Genomic DNA, 16,651 nt, shown 5'->3' on the forward strand with positions numbered 1-16,651 from the left:
TTTTCTATTTCTACAAGGTCAATACTTCGCCACGACGTGTCATGGCAAACACATTTCCACGTTGAAATTCTCCAAGCATCCTTCAATCATCTTATCACACAGGTTAACCTAGCTAATACCAGAGGTGGGGTTCGAACCCACGCGGACAATCGTCCATTGGAACTTAAGTCCAACGCCTTAACCACTCGGCCACCCTGGTTGAAACTTCAGGTTAATAAGGTTACTTCAACTTGGAAAAGGTACTGGAAATGAACTTTAGTATCCTAAGACGTGCAAGAGCATTAACATTTGTCGACGTCCTTATTTCCTTAAAAAATTTCCGTTTTGATAATTCATGAAATTGAATGGAACTGCAAAAAGTGATTTTAATCCTTGAGGTTTTGAACTTGAAATTTGGTGACATGAAAGGAATAATTGCGCATCGTGAAACAACGGCTGGTAGAATTATTGTAGCTATTCTATTTCTCCAAGTTTGATACTTCGCCACAACGTGTCATGGTAACACATTTCCATGTTTAAAATTCTTCAAGCATCCTTCAATCATCTCATCATACAGGTTAACCACCAGAGGTGGGGATCGAACCCACGCAGACAATTGTCCATTGGAACTTAAGTCCATCGCCTTAAGCACTCGGCCACCCTGGTTGAAATTTCAGGTTAATAAGGTTACTTGAATTTGGAAAAAGTACGGGAAATGAACCTTAGTATTCTAAGTCGCCCAAGAGCATTGCTATTTGACGACCTTCAGACTTTTCAATAATTTGCCATTTTGATAACTCAACAAAATGAATGGAGCTGCAAAAAGGGATGGTAAAAATTGGGATTTTGAGTTTGAATTTTGAGATATGGAAGGAATAATTGCGCATCTTGAAATAACGGCTGGTAGAGTTATTGTAGCTTTTCTATTTCTCCAAGGTCAATACTTCGCCACAACGTGTCATGGCAAACACATTTCCACGTTGAAATTCTCCAAGCATCTTCAATCATCTTATCACACACGTTAACCACCAGAGGTGGGGATCGAACCCACGCAGACAATTGTCCATTGGAACTTAAGTCCATCGCCTTAAGCACTCGGCCACCCTGGTTGAAATTTCAGGTTAATATAGTTACTTGAATTTGGAAAAAGTACGGGATTGAACCTTAGTAATCTAAATCGCACAAGAGCATTGCTATTTGACGACCTTCAGATTTTTCAATAATTTGCCATTTTGATAACTCAACACAATGAATGGAGCTGCAAAAAGGGATGGTAATATTTGGGATTTTGAGTTGAAAATTTTGAGATATGGAAGGAATAATTGTGCATCGTGAAATAACGGCTGGTATAGTTATTGTAGCTTTTCTATTTCTACAAGGTCAATACTTCGCCACAACGTGTCATGGCAAACACATTTCCACGTTGAAATTCTCCAAGCATCCTTCAATCATCTTATCACACAGGTTAACCTAGCTAATACCAGAGGTGGGGTTCGAACCCACGCGGACAATCGTCCATTGGAACTTAAGTGCAACGCCTTAACCACTCGGCCACCCTGGTTGAAACTTCAGGTTAATAAGGTTACTTCAACTTGGAAAAGGTACTGGAAATGAACTTTAGTATCCTAAGACGTGCAAGAGCATTAACATTTGTCGACGTCCTTATTTCCTTAAAAAATTTCCGTTTTGATAATTCATGAAATTGAATGGAACTGCAAAAAGTGATTTTAATCCTTGAGGTTTTGAACTTGAAATTTGGTGACATGAAAGGAATAATTGCGCATCGTGAAACAACGGCTGGTAGAATTATTGTAGCTATTCTATTTCTCCAAGTTTGATACTTCGCCACAACGTGTCATGGTAACACATTTCCATGTTTAAAATTCTTCAAGCATCCTTCAATCATCTCATCATACAGGTTAACCACCAGAGGTGGGGATCGAACCCACGCAGACAATTGTCCATTGGAACTTAAGTCCATCGCCTTAAGCACTCGGCCACCCTGGTTGAAATTTCAGGTTAATAAGGTTACTTGAATTTGGAAAAAGTACGGGAAATGAACCTTAGTATTCTTAGTCGCCCAAGAGCATTGCTATTTGACCACCTTCAGACTTTTCAATAATTTGCCATTTTGATAACTCAACAAATTGACCGGAACTGCAAAAAAGTATGGTAATAATTGGGATTTTGAGTTTGAATTTTGAGATATGGAAGGAATAATTGCGCATCTTGAAATAACGGCTGGTAGAGTTATTGTAGCTTTTCTATTTTTCCAAGGTCAATACTTCGCCACAACGTGTCATGGCAAACACATTTCCACGTTGAAATTCTCCAAGCATCTTCAATCATCTTATCACACACGTTAACCACCAGAGGTGGGGATCGAACCCACGTAGACAATTGTCCATTGGAACTTAAGTCCATCGCCTTAAGCACTCGGCCACCCTGGTTGAAATTTCAGGTTAATATAGTTACTTGAATTTGGAAAAAGTACGGGAAATGAACCTTAGTATTCTAAATCGCACAAGAGCATTGCTATTTGACGACCTTCAGATTTTTCAATAATTTGCCATTTTGATAACTCAACACAATGAATGGAGCTGCAAAAAGGGATGGTAATATTTGGGATTTTGAATTTGAAATTTTGAGATATGGAAGGCATAATTGCGAATCGTGAAATAACGGCCTGTAGAATTATTGGTGCTATTCCATTTCGCTATGTGCGATACTTCACCACAACGTATCGTGTTAACACATTTCCACGGTTAAAACTCTCGAAGCATCCCTCATTCTTCTTATCACACAGGTTAACCACCAGAGGCGGGGTTCGAACGCACGCGGACAATTGTCCATTGGAACTTAAGTCCATCGCCTTAAGCACTCTACCACCCTGGTTGAAATTTTAAGTTAATAAGGTTACTTGAATTTGTAAAAAGTACGGGAAATGAACCTTAGTATTCTAAATTGTGTAGGAGCATTGACAACTGCCGACCTTCCTATTTCTTTAATAATTTGCCGCCTTGATAATTCAACAAATTGACCGGAACTGCAAAAAAGTATGGTAACATTTGGGATTTTGAGTTTGAAATTGTGAGATATGGAAGGAATAATTGTGCATCGTGAAATAACGGCTGGTAGAGTTATTGTAGCTTTTCTATTTCTACAAGGTCAATACTTCGCCACAACGTGTCATGGCAAACACATTTCCACGTTGAAATTCTCCAAGCATCCTTCAATCATCTTATCACACAGGTTAACCTAGCTAATACCAGAGGTGGGGTTCGAAACCAGGCAGACAATTGTCCAATGGAATTTAAGTCCATCGCCTAAACCACTCGGCCACCCTGGTTGAAATTTCAGGTTAATAACGTTACTTGAATTTGGAAAAAGTACGCGAAATGAACCTTAGTATTCTAAATCGCCCAAGAGCATTACTATTTGACGATCTTCAGATTTTTTAATAATTTGCCATTTTGATAACTCAACAAAATGAATGAAGCTGCAAAAAAGGATGGTAATATTTAGGATTTTCAGTTTGAAATTTTGAGATATGGAAGGCATAATTGCGCATCGTGAAATAACGGCTGGTAGAATTATTGTAGCTTTTCTATTTCTCCAAGGTCAATACTTCGCCACAACGTGTCATGGCAAACACATTTCCACGTTGAAATTCTCCAAGCATCTTCAATCATCTTATCACACACGTTAACCACCAGAGGTGGGGATCGAACCCACGCAGACAATTTTCTATTAGAACTTAAGTCCATCGCCTTAAGCACTCGGCCACCCTTGTTGAAATTTCAGGTTAATAAGGTTACTTGAATTTGGAAAAAGTACGGGAAATGAACCTTAGTATTCTAAATCGCACAAGACCATTGCTATTTGACGACCTTCAGATTTTTCAATAATTTGCCATTTTGATAACTCAACAAAATTAATGGAGCTGCAAAAAGGGATGGTAATATTTGGGATTTTGAATTTGAAATTTTGAGATATGGAAGGCATAATTGCGAATCGTGAAATAACCGCTTGTAGAATTATTGTAGCTATTCCATTTCGCTATGTGCGATACTTCACCACAACGTATCGTGTTAACACATTTCCACGGTTAAAACTCTCGAAGCATCCCTCAATCTTCTTATCACACAGGTTAACCGAGCTAATACCAGAGTTGGGGTTCAAACTCACGCGGACAATCGTCCATTGGAACTTAAGTCCAACGCCTTAACCACTCGGCCATCCTGGTTGAAACTTCAGGTTAATAAGGTTACTTCAACTTGGAAAAGGTACTGGAAATGAACTTTAGTATCCTAAGACGTGCAAAAGCATTAACATTTGTCGACGTTCTTATTTCCTTAAAAAATTTCCGTTTTGATAATTCATGAAATTGACTGGAACTACAAAAAGTGATGTTTATCCTTGAGGTTTTGAACTTGAAATTTGGTGACATGGAAGGAATAATTGCGCATCGTGAAACAACGGCTGGTAGAATTATTGTAGCTATTCTATTTCTCCAAGTTTGATACTTCTCCACAACGTGTCATGGTAACACATTTCCACGGTTAAAACTCTCGAAGCATCCCTCAATCTTCTTATCACACAGGTTAACCTAGCTAATACCAGAGGTGGGGTTCGAACCCACGCGGACAATCGTCCATTGGAACTTAAGTCCAACGCCTTAACCACTCGGCCATCCTGGCTGAAAGTTCAGGTTAATAAGGTTACTTCAACTTGCGAAAAGTACTGGAAATGAACTTTAGTATCCTAAGACGTGCAAGAGCATTAACATTTGTCGACGTCCTTATTTCCTTAAAAAATTTCCGTTTTGATAATTCATGAAATTGACTGGAACTACAAAAAGTGATGTTTATCCTTGAGGTTTTGAACTTGAAATTTGGTGACATGGAAGGAATAATTGCGCATCGTGAAACAACGGCTGGTAGAATTATTGTAGCTATTCTATTTCTCCAAGTTTGATACTTCTCCACAACGTGTCATGGTAACACATTTCCATGTTTAAAATTCTCCAAGCACCCTTCAATCATCTCATCACACAGGTTAACCACTAGAGGTGGGGTTCGAACGCACGCGGACAATTGTCCATTGGAACTTAAGTCCATCGCCTTAAGCACTCGGCCACCCTGGTTGAAATGTAAGGTTAATAAGGTTACTTGAATTTTGAAAAAGTACGGGAAATGAACCTTAGTATTCTAAATTGCGTAGGAGCATTGCCGACCTTCCTATTTCTTTAATAATTTGCTGCTTTGATAATTCAATAAATAGACTGGAACTGCAAAAACGGATGGTAATCCTTGAGATTTTGAACTTGAAATTTGGTGACATGGAAGGAATAATTGCGCATCGTGAAACAACAGCTGGTAGAATTATTGTAGCTATTCTATTTCTCCAAGTTTGATACTTCGCCACAACGTGTCATGGCAACACATTTCCATGTTTCAAATTCTTCAAGCATCTTTCAATCATCTTATCACACAGGTTAACCACGAGAGGTAGGGTTCGAACGCACGCGGACAATTGTCTATTGGAACTTAAGTCCATCGCCTTAAGCACTCGGCCACCCTGGTTAAAACTTCAGGTTAATAAGCTTACTTGAATTTGGAAAAAGTACGGGAAATGAACCTTAGTATTCTAAATTGTGTAGGAGCATTGACATCTGCCGACCTTCCTATTTCTTTAATAATTTGCTGGTTTGATAATTCATTAAAATGATTGGAACTGCAAAAAGGGATGGTAATCTTTGAGATTTTGATTTTGAAGTTTGCTGACATGGAAGGTATAATTGCGCATCGTTAAATAATGGCGGGTAGAATTATTGTAGCTATTCTGTTTCTCCAAGTTTGATACTTCGCCCCAACGTGTCATGGCAAACACATTTCCACGTTGAAATTTTCCAAGCATCCTTCAATCATCTTATCACACAGGTTAACCTAGCTAATACCAGAGGTGGGGTTCGCACCCACGCGGACCATTGTCCTATTGAAACTTAAGTCCATCGCCTTAACCACTCGGCCACCCTGGTTGAAATTTCAGGTTAATAAGGTTACTTAAATTTGGAAAAATAACGGGAAATGAACCTTAGTATTCTAAATCGCCCAAGAGCATTACTATTTGACGACCTTCAGATTTTTCAATAATTTTCCATTTTTATAACTCAACAAAATGAATGGAGCTGCAAAAAGTGATGGTAATATTTAGGATTCTCAGTTTGAAATTTTGAGATATGGAAGGCATAACTGCGCATCGTGAAATAACGGCTTGTAGAATTATTGGTGCTATTCCATTTCGCCATGTGCGATAATTCACCACAACGCATCATGATAACACATTTCCACGGTTAAAACTCTCCAAGCATCCTTCAATCTTCTTATCACACAGGTTAACCTAGCTAATACCAGAGGTGGGGTTCGAACCCACGCGGACAATTGTCCATTGGAACTTAAGTCCATCGCCTTAAGCACTCGGCCACCCTGGTTACAATTTCAGGTAAATAAGGTTACTTGAATTTGGAAAAAGTACGGGAAATGAACCTTAGTATTCTAAATTGTGTAGCAGCATTGACATCTGCCGACCTTCCTATTTCTTTAATAATTTGCTGCTTTGATAATTCATTAAATTGATTGGAACTGCAAAATGGGATGGTAATCTTTGAGATTTTGAATTTGAAATTTTGAGATATGGAAGGCATAATTGCGCATCGTGAAATAACGGCTTGTAGAATTATTGGTGCTATTCCATTTCGCCATTTGCGATACTTCACCACAACGTATCGTGTTAACACATTTCCACGGTTAAAACTCTCGAAGCATAACTCAATCTTCTTATCACACAGGTTAACCTGGCTAATACCAGTGGTGGGGTTCGAACACACGCGGACAATTGTCCATTGCAAATCAAGTCCAACGCCTTAACCACACGGCCACCCTGTGTGAATATTCAGGTTAATAAGGTTACTTCAACTTGGAAAAAGTACGGGAAATGAACCTTAGTATTCTAAATCGCCCAAGAGCATTACTATTTGACGACCTTCAGATTTTTTAATAATTTTCAATTTTGATAACTCAACAGAATGAATTGAGCTGCAAAAAGTGATGGTAATATTTAGGGTTCTCAGTTTGAAATTTTGAGATATGGAAGGCATAATTGCGCATCGTGAAATAACGGCTTGTAGAATTATTGTAGCTATTCTGTTTCTCCAAGTTTGATACTTCACCACAACGTATCATGATAACACATTTCCACGGTTAAAACTCTCCAAGCATCCCTCAATCTTCTTTTCACACAGGTTAACCTAGCTAATACCAGAGGTGGGGTTCAAACCCAAGCGGACAATCGTCCATTGCAACTTAAATCCAACGCCTTAACCACTCGGCCACCCTGTGTGAAAATTTCGGGTAAATAAGGTTACTTCAACTTGGAAAAAGTACGGGAAATGAACCTTAGTATTCTAAATCACCCAAGAGCATAACTATTTGACGACCTTCAGATTTTTCAATAATTTTCCATTTTGATAACTCAACAAAATGAATGGAGCTGCAAAAAGTGATGGTAATATTTAGGATTCTCAGTTTGAAATTTTGAGATATGGAAGGCATAATTGCGCATCGTGAAATAACGGCTTGTAGAATTATTGGTGCTATTCCATTTCGCCATGTGCGATAATTCACCACAACGCATCATGATAACACATTTCCACGGTTAAAACTCTCCAAGCATCCTTCAATCTTCTTATCACACAGGTTAACCTAGCTAATACCAGAGGTGTGGTTCGAACCCACGCGGACAATTGTCCATTGGATCTTAAGTCCATCGCCTTAAGCACTCGGCCACCCTGGTTACAATTTCAGGTTAATAAGGTTACTTGAATTTGGAAAAAGTACGGGAAATGAACCTTAGTATTCTAAATTGTGTAGCAGCATTGACATCTGCCGACCTTCCTATTTCTTTAATAATTTGCTGCTTTGATAATTCATTAAATTGATTGGAACTGCAAAAAGGGATGGTAATATTTGAGATTTTGAATTTGAAATTTTGAGATATGGAAGGCATAATTGCGCATCGTGAAATAACGGCTTGTAGAATTATTGGTGTTATTCCATTTCGCCATTTGCGATACTTCACCACAACGTATCATGATAACACATTTCCACGGTTAAAACTCTCCAAGCATCCTTCAATCTTCTTATCACACAGGTTAACCTAGGTAATACCAGAGGTGGGGTTCGAACCCACGCGGACAATTGTCCATTGGAACTTAAGTCCAACGCTTTAACCACTCGGCCACCCTTGTTGAAACTTCAGGTTAATAAGGTTACTTCAACTTGGAAAAAGTACTGGAAATGAACTTTAGTATTCTAAATTGTGTAGGAGCATTGCCGACCTTCCTATTTCTTTAATAATTTGCTGCTTTGATAATTCATTAAATTGACTGGAACTGCAAAAACGGACGGTAATCCTTGAGATTTTGAACGTGAAATTTGGTGACATGAAAGGAATAATTGCGCATCGTGAAACAACGGCTGGTAGAATTATTGTAGCTATTCTATTTCTCCAAGTTTGATACTTCGCCACAACGTGTCATGGTAACACATTTCCATGTTTAAAATTCTTCAAGCATCCTTCAATCATCTTATCACACAGGTTAACCACCAGAGGTGGGGTTCGAACGCACGCGGACAATTGTCCATTGGAACTTAAGTCCATCGCCTTAAGCACTCGGCCACCCTGGTTGAAATTTCAGGTTAATAAGGTTACTTGAATTTGGAAAAAGTACGGGAAATGAACCTTAGTATTCTAAATTGCCCAAGAGCATTACCATTTGACGACCTTCAGATCTTTCAATAATTTGCCATTTTGATAACTCAACAAAATGAATTGAGTTGCGAAAAGGGATGGTAATATTTAGGATTTTGAGTTTGAAATTTTGAGATATGGAAGGCATAATTACGCATCGTGAAATAACGGCTTGTAGAATTATTGGTGCTATTCCAATTCGCCATGCGCGATACTTCACCACAACGAATCATGATAACACATTTCCACGGTTAAAAGTCTCCAAGCATCCCTAAATCTTCTTATCACACAGGTTGACCTAGCTAATACCAGAGGTGGGGTTCGTACCCACGCGGACAATCGTCCATTGCAACTTAAGTCCAACGCCTTAACCACTCGGTCACCCAGTGTGAAAATTCAGGTTAATAAGGTTACTTCAACTTGGAAAAAGTACTGGAAATGAACTTTAGTATTCTAAATTGTGTAGGAACATTGCCGACCTTTCTATTTCTTTAATAATTTGCTGCTTTGATAATATATTAATTTGACTGGAACTGCAAAAACGGATGGTAATCCTTGAGATTTTGAACTTGAAATTTGGTGACATGGAAGGAATAATTGCGCATCGTGAAACAACGTCTGGTAGAATTATTGTAGCTATTCTATTTCTCCAAGTTTGATACTTCGCCACAACGTGTCATGGTAACACATTTCCATGTTAAAAACTCTTCAAGCATCCTTCAATCATCTTATCACACAGGTTAACCACCAGAGGTGGGGTTCGAACGCACGCGGACAATTGTCCATTGGAACTTAAGTCCATCGCCTTAAGCACTCGGCCACCCTGGTTGAAATTTCAGGTTAATAAGGTTACTTGAATTTGGAAAAAGTACGGGAAATGAACCTTAGTATTCTAAATTGCCCAAGAGCATTACCATTTGACGACCTTCAGATGTTTCAATAATTTGCCATTTTGATAACTCAACAAAATGAATTGAGCTGCGAAAAGGGATGGTAATATTTAGGATTTTGAGTTTGAAATTTTGAGATATGGAAGGCATAATTACGCATCGTGAAATAACGGCTTGTAGAATTATTGGTGCTATTCCAATTCGCCATGCGCGATACTTCACCACAACGAATCATGATAACACATTTCCACGGTTAAAAGTCTCCAAGCATCCCTAAATCTTCTTATCACACAGGTTGACCTAGCTAATACCAGAGGTGGGGTTCGTACCCACGCGGACAATCGTCCATTGCAACTTAAGTCCAACGCCTTAACCACTCGGTCACCCAGTGTGAAAATTCAGGTTAATAAGGTTACTTCAACTTGGAAAAAGTACTGGAAATGAACTTTAGTATTCTAAATTGTGTAGGAACATTGCCGACCTTTCTATTTCTTTAATAATTTGCTGCTTTGATAATATATTAATTTGACTGGAACTGCAAAAACGGATGGTAATCCTTGAGATTTTGAACTTGAAATTTGGTGACATGGAAGGAATAATTGCGCATCGTGAAACAACGTCTGGTAGAATTATTGTAGCTATTCTATTTCTCCAAGTTTGATACTTCGCCACAACGTGTCATGGTAACACATTTCCATGTTAAAAACTCTTCAAGCATCCTTCAATCATCTTATCACACAGGTTAACCTAGCTAATACCAGAGGTGGGGTTCGATCCCACGCGGACAATTGTCTACTGGAACTTAAGTCCATCGCCTTAACCACTCGGCCACCCTGGTTGAAATTTCAGGTTAATAAGGTTACTTGAATTTGGAAAAAGTACGGGAAATGAACCTTAACATTCTAAATCGCCCAAGAGCATTACTATTTGACGTCCTTCAGATTTTACAATAATTCGTCGCTTTGATAATTCATTGAATCGACTGGAACTGCAAAACGAAATGGTAATCTTTGAGATTTTGAACTTGAAATTTAGTGACATGGAAGGAATAATTGGGCATCGTGAAACAACGTCTGGTAGAATTATTGTAGCTATTCTATTTCTCCAAGTTTGATACTTCGCCACAACGTGTCATGGTAACACATTTCCATGTTAAAAACTCTTCAAGCATCCTTCAATCATCTTATCACACAGGTTAACCTAGCTAATACCAGAGGTGGGGTTCGATCCCACGCGGACAATTGTCTAATGGAACTTAAGTCAATCGCCTTAACCACTCGGCCACCCTGGTTGAAATTTCAGGTTAATAAGGTTACTTGAATTTGGAAAAAGTACGGGAAATGAACCTTAACATTCTAAATCGCCCAAGAGCATTACTATTTGACGTCCTTCAGATTTTACAATAATTCGTCGCTTTGATAATTCATTGAATCGACTGGAACTGCAAAACGAAATGGTAATCTTTGAGATTTTGAACTTGAAATTTAGTGACATGGAAGGAATAATTGGGCATCGTGAAATAACGGCTGGTAGAATTATTGTAGCTATTCTATTTCTCCAAGGTCGATACTTCGCCACAACGTGTCATGGCAAACACACTTCCACGTTTAAAAATCTTCAAGCATCCTTCAATCATCTTATCACAAAGGTTAACCTAGCTAATACCAGAGGAGGGGTTCGAACCCACGCGGACAATCGTCCATTGGAACTTAAGTCCAACGCCTTAACAACTCGACCACCCTGGTTGAAAGTTCAGGTTAATAAGGTTACTTGAATTTGGAAAAAGTACGGGAAATGAACCTTAGTACTCTAAATCGCCCAAGAGCATTGCTATTTGACGACCTTCAGATGTTTCAATAATTTGCCATTTTGATAACTCAACAAAATGAATTGAGCTGCAAAAAGGGATGGTAATATTAGGGATTTTGAGTATGAAATTTTGAGATATGGAAGGCGTCATTGCGCATCGTAAAATATCGGTTTGTAGAATTATTGATGCTGTTCCATTTCGCCATATGCGATACTTCACCACAACGTATCATAGTAACACATTTCCATGGTTAAAACTCTCCAAGCATCCTTCAGTCATCTTATCACCCAGATTAACCTAGCTAATAACAGAGATGGGGTTCGATCCTCCCCGGCAATCGTCCATTGGAACTTAAGTCCAACGCCTTAACCATTCGACCACCCTGGTTGAAAATTCAGGTTAATAAGGTTACTTGAATTTGGAAAAAGTACGGGAAATGAACCTTAACATTCTAAATCGCCCAAGAGCATTACTATTTGACGTCCTTCAGATTTTACAATAATTCGTCGCTTTGATAATTCATTGAATTGACTGGAACTGCAAAACGAAATGGTAATCTTTGAGATTTTGAACTTGAAATTTAGTGACATGGAAGGAATAATTGGGCATCGTGAAATAACGGCTGGTAGAATTATTGTAGCTATTCTATTTCTCCAAGGTCGATACTTCGCCACAACGTGTCATGGTAACACATTTCCATGTTTAAAATTCTTCAAGCATCCTTCAATCATCTTATCACACAGGTTAACCACCAGAGGTGGGGTTCGAACGCACGCGGACAATTGTCCATTGGAACTTAAGTCCATCGCCTTAAGCACTCGGCCACCCTGGTTGAAATTTCAGGTTAATAAGGTTACTTGAATTTGGAAAAAGTACGGAAAATGAACCTTAGTATTCTAAATTGCCCAAGAGCATTACCATTTGACCACCTTCAGATCTTTCAATAATTTGCCATTTTGATAACTCAACAAAATGAATTGAGCTGCGAAAAGGGATGGTAATATTCAGGATTTTGAGTTTGAAATTTTGAGATATGGAAGGCATAATTACGCATCGTGAAATAACGGCTTGTAGATTTATTGGTGCTATTCCATTTCGCCATGCGCGATACTTCACCACAACGTATCATGATAACACATTTCCACGGTTAAAAGTCTCCAAGCATCCCTAAATCTTTTTATCACACAGGTTGACCTAGCTAATACCAGAGGTGGGGTTCGTACCCACGCGGACAATCGTCCATTGCAACTTAAGTCCAACGCCTTAACCACTCGTTCACCCAGTGTGAAAATTCAGGTTAATAAGGTTACTTCAACTTGGAAAAAGTACTGGAAATGAACTTTAGTATTCTAAATTGTGTAGGAACATTGCCGACCTTTCTATTTCTTTAATAATTTGCTGCTTTGATAATATATTAATTTGACTGGAACTGCAAAAACGGATGGTAATCCTTGAGATTTTGAACTTGAAATTTGGTGACATGGAAGGAATAATTGGGCATCGTGAAATAACGGCTGGTAGAATTATTGTAGCTATTCTATTTCTCCAAGGTCGATACTTCGCCACAACGTGTCATGGTAACACATTTCCATGTTTAAAATTCTTCAAGCATCCTTCAATCATCTTATCACACAGGTTAACCACCAGAGGTGGGGTTCGAACGCACGCGGACAATTGTCCATTGGAACTTAAGTCCATCGCCTTAAGCACTCGGCCACCCTGGTTGAAATTTCAGGTTAATAAGGTTACTTGAATTTGGAAAAAGTACGGAAAATGAACCTTAGTATTCTAAATTGCCCAAGAGCATTACCATTTGACCACCTTCAGATCTTTCAATAATTTGCCATTTTGATAACTCAACAAAATGAATTGAGCTGCGAAAAGGGATGGTAATATTCAGGATTTTGAGTTTGAAATTTTGAGATATGGAAGGCATAATTACGCATCGTGAAATAACGGCTTGTAGAATTATTGGTGCTATTCCATTTCGCCATGCGCGATACTTCACCACAACGTATCATGATAACACATTTCCACGGTTAAAAGTCTCCAAGCATCCCTAAATCTTTTTATCACACAGGTTGACATAGCTAATACCAGAGGTGGGGTTCGTACCCACGCGGACAATCGTCCATTGCAACTTAAGTCCAACGCCTTAACCACTCGTTCACCCAGTGTGAAAATTCAGGTTAATAAGGTTACTTCAACTTGGAAAAAGTACTGGAAATGAACTTTAGTATTCTAAATTGTGTAGGAACATTGCCGACCTTTCTATTTCTTTAATAATTTGCTGCTTTGATAATATATTAATTTGACTGGAACTGCAAAAACGGATGGTAATCCTTGAGATTTTGAACTTGAAATTTGGTGACATGGAAGGAATAATTGCGCATCGTGAAACAACGTCTGGTAGAATTATTGTAGCTATTCTATTTCTCCAAGTTTGATACTTCGCCACAACGTGTCATGGTAACACATTTCCATGTTAAAAACTCTTCAAGCATCCTTCAATCATCTTATCACACAGGTTAACCTAGCTAATACCAGAGGTGGGGTTCGATCCCACGCGGACAATTGTCTAATGGAACTTAAGTCCATCGCCTTAACCACTCGGCCACCCTGGTTGAAATTTCAGGTTAATAAGGTTACTTGAATTTGGAAAAAGTACGGGAAATGAACCTTAACATTCTAAATCGCCCAAGAGCATTGCTATTTGACGACCTTCAGATGTTTCAATAATTTGCCATTTTGATAACTCAACAAAATGAATTGAGCTGCAAAAAGGGATGGTAATATTAGGGATTTTGAGTATGAAATTTTGAGATATGGAAGGCGTCATTGCGCATCGTAAAATATCGGTTTGTAGAATTATTGATGCTGTTCCATTTCGCCATATGCGATACTTCACCACAACGTATCATGGTAACACATTTCCATGGTTAAAACTCTCCAAGCATCCTTCAGTCATCTTATCACCCAGAATAACCTAGCTAATAACAGAGATGGGGTTCGATCCTCCCCGGCTATCGTCCATTGGAACTTAAGTCCAACGCCTTAACCATTCGACCACCCTGGTTGAAAATTCAGGTTAATAAGTTTACTTGAATTTGGAAAAAGTACGGGAAATGAACCTTAACATTCTAAATCGCCCAAGAGCATTACTATTTGACGTCCTTCAGATTTTACAATAATTCGTCGCTTTGATAATTCATTGAATTGACTGGAACTGCAAAACGAAATGGTAATCTTTGAGATTTTGAACTTGAAATTTAGTGACATGGAAGGAATAATTGGGCATCGTGAAATAACGCCTGGTAGAATTATTGTAGCTATTCTATTTCTCCAAGTTTGATACTTCGCCACAACGTGTCATGGTAACACATTTCCATGTTAAAAACTCTTCAAGCATCCTTCAATCATCTTATCACACAGGTTAACCTAGCTAATACCAGAGGAGGGGTTCGAACCCACGCGGACAATCGTCCATTGGAACTTAAGTCCAACGCCTTAACCACTCGACCACCCTGGTTGAAAGTTCAGGTTAATAAGGTTACTTGAATTTGGAAAAAGTATGGGAAATGAACCTTAGTATTCTTATCGCCCAAGAGCATTACCATTTGACGAACTTCAGATTTTTAAATAATTTGCCATTTTGATAGTTCAACAAATTGACTATAACTGCAAAAAAGTATGGTAATTTTTGGGATTTTGACTTTGAAATTTTGAGATATGGAAGGCATTATTGCGCATCGTGAAATAACGGCTGGTGGAATTATTGTTGCTATTCTATTTCTCCAAGGTCAATACTTCGCCACAAAGTGTCATGGCAAACACACTTCCACGTTGAAATTCTCCAGGCATCCTTCAATCATCTTATCACACAGGTTAACCTAAGTAATTCCAGAGGTGGGGATCGGACCCACGGAGACAACCGTCCATTGGAACTTAAGTCCAACGCCTTAACCACTCAGCCGCTCTGGTTGAAGTTTCAGGTTAATAAGGTTACTTGAACTTGGAAAAAGTACTGGCAATGAACTTTAGTGTTATAAATCGCGAAAGAGCATTACTATTTGACGACCTTCAGATTTTTCAATAATTTGCCGTTTTGATTACTCAACAAACTGCAAAATGGCATGGTAATATTTGGGATTTTGAGTTTGAAAGTTTGAGATAGGGAAGGCATTATTGCGCATCGTGAAGTAACGGCTAGTAGAATTATTGGGGCTATTCTCTTTCGCCATGTGGAATAATTAAACACAACGTGCCATGTTAACGCATTTCCACGGTTAAAACTCTCCAAGCATCCTTCAATCTTCTTATCACACAGGTTAACCTAGCTAATACCATAATAGGGGTTCGAACCCACCCAGACAATCGACCAATGGATCTTAAGTCCAACGCATTAACCACTCGTCCACCGTGGTTGAAATTTTGGATTAATAAAGTTACGTGAATTTGGAAAAAGTACGGGAAATTAACCTTAGTATTCTAAATCGAACAAGAGCATTTCCATTTCACGACTTTCAGATTTTTCAATAATTTGTCATTTTGATAGCTAAACAAAATGAATGGAGATGCAAAAAGGGATGGTAATGTTTGGGATTTTGTGTATGAAATTTTGAGATATGTAAGGGATAATTGCGCATCGTGAAATAACGGCTCGTGGAATTATTGGTGCTTTTCCATTTCACCATGTGCGATACTTCACCACAACGTCTCATGTTAACACATTTCCACGGTTAAAACTCTCCAAGCATCCCTCAATCTTCTTATCACACAGAATAGCCTAGCTAATACCAGAGGTGGGGTTCGAACCCACGCGGACAATCGTCCATTGGAACTTAAGTCCAACGCCTTAACCACTCAGCCACCCTGGTTGAAGTTTCAGGTTTCCAAGGTTACTTGATATTGGAAAAAGTACTGGCAATGAACCTTAACATTCTAAGTCGTGTAAGAGCATTGACATCTGTCGTCCTTCTTATCTCTTTAATAATTTGCCGCTTTGATAATTCAACAAATTGATTGGAACTGTAAAAAGGGATTGTAATATTTGGGAGTTTGATTTTAAAATATTGAGATATGAAAGGAATAATTGCGCATCGTGAAATAACGGCTGGTAGAATTATTGTAGCTATTCTATTTCTCCAAGGTCGATACTTCG

At 38.7% G+C, this 16,651-nt stretch overlaps 6 non-coding genes across 6 annotated transcripts; all 6 read right to left on the minus strand.

The window, feature by feature from the left end:
* Nucleotides 1–116: 116 nt before the first annotated feature.
* On the minus strand, nt 117–199 carry Trnal-uaa (transfer RNA leucine (anticodon UAA)). The gene has a single exon. It is a non-coding gene; the product is annotated as a tRNA-Leu (tRNA).
* Nucleotides 200–1,457: 1,258 nt separating this feature from the next.
* Nucleotides 1,458–1,540, minus strand: Trnal-uaa (transfer RNA leucine (anticodon UAA)). The gene has a single exon. It is a non-coding gene; the product is annotated as a tRNA-Leu (tRNA).
* Nucleotides 1,541–4,596: 3,056 nt separating this feature from the next.
* On the minus strand, nt 4,597–4,679 carry Trnal-uaa (transfer RNA leucine (anticodon UAA)). Its single transcript has one exon. It is a non-coding gene; the product is annotated as a tRNA-Leu (tRNA).
* Nucleotides 4,680–8,204: 3,525 nt separating this feature from the next.
* Trnal-uaa (transfer RNA leucine (anticodon UAA)) lies at nt 8,205–8,287 on the minus strand. The gene has a single exon. It is a non-coding gene; the product is annotated as a tRNA-Leu (tRNA).
* A 6,649-nt stretch (nt 8,288–14,936) lies between these two features.
* Trnal-uaa (transfer RNA leucine (anticodon UAA)) lies at nt 14,937–15,019 on the minus strand. The gene has a single exon. It is a non-coding gene; the product is annotated as a tRNA-Leu (tRNA).
* A 1,265-nt stretch (nt 15,020–16,284) lies between these two features.
* On the minus strand, nt 16,285–16,367 carry Trnal-uaa (transfer RNA leucine (anticodon UAA)). The gene has a single exon. It is a non-coding gene; the product is annotated as a tRNA-Leu (tRNA).
* Nucleotides 16,368–16,651: the final 284 nt, after the last annotated feature.

This window comes from Hydractinia symbiolongicarpus, chromosome 2, assembly GCF_029227915.1.
Source record: "Hydractinia symbiolongicarpus strain clone_291-10 chromosome 2, HSymV2.1, whole genome shotgun sequence".
NCBI classification, from domain to species: Eukaryota; Metazoa; Cnidaria; class Hydrozoa; order Anthoathecata; family Hydractiniidae; genus Hydractinia; species Hydractinia symbiolongicarpus.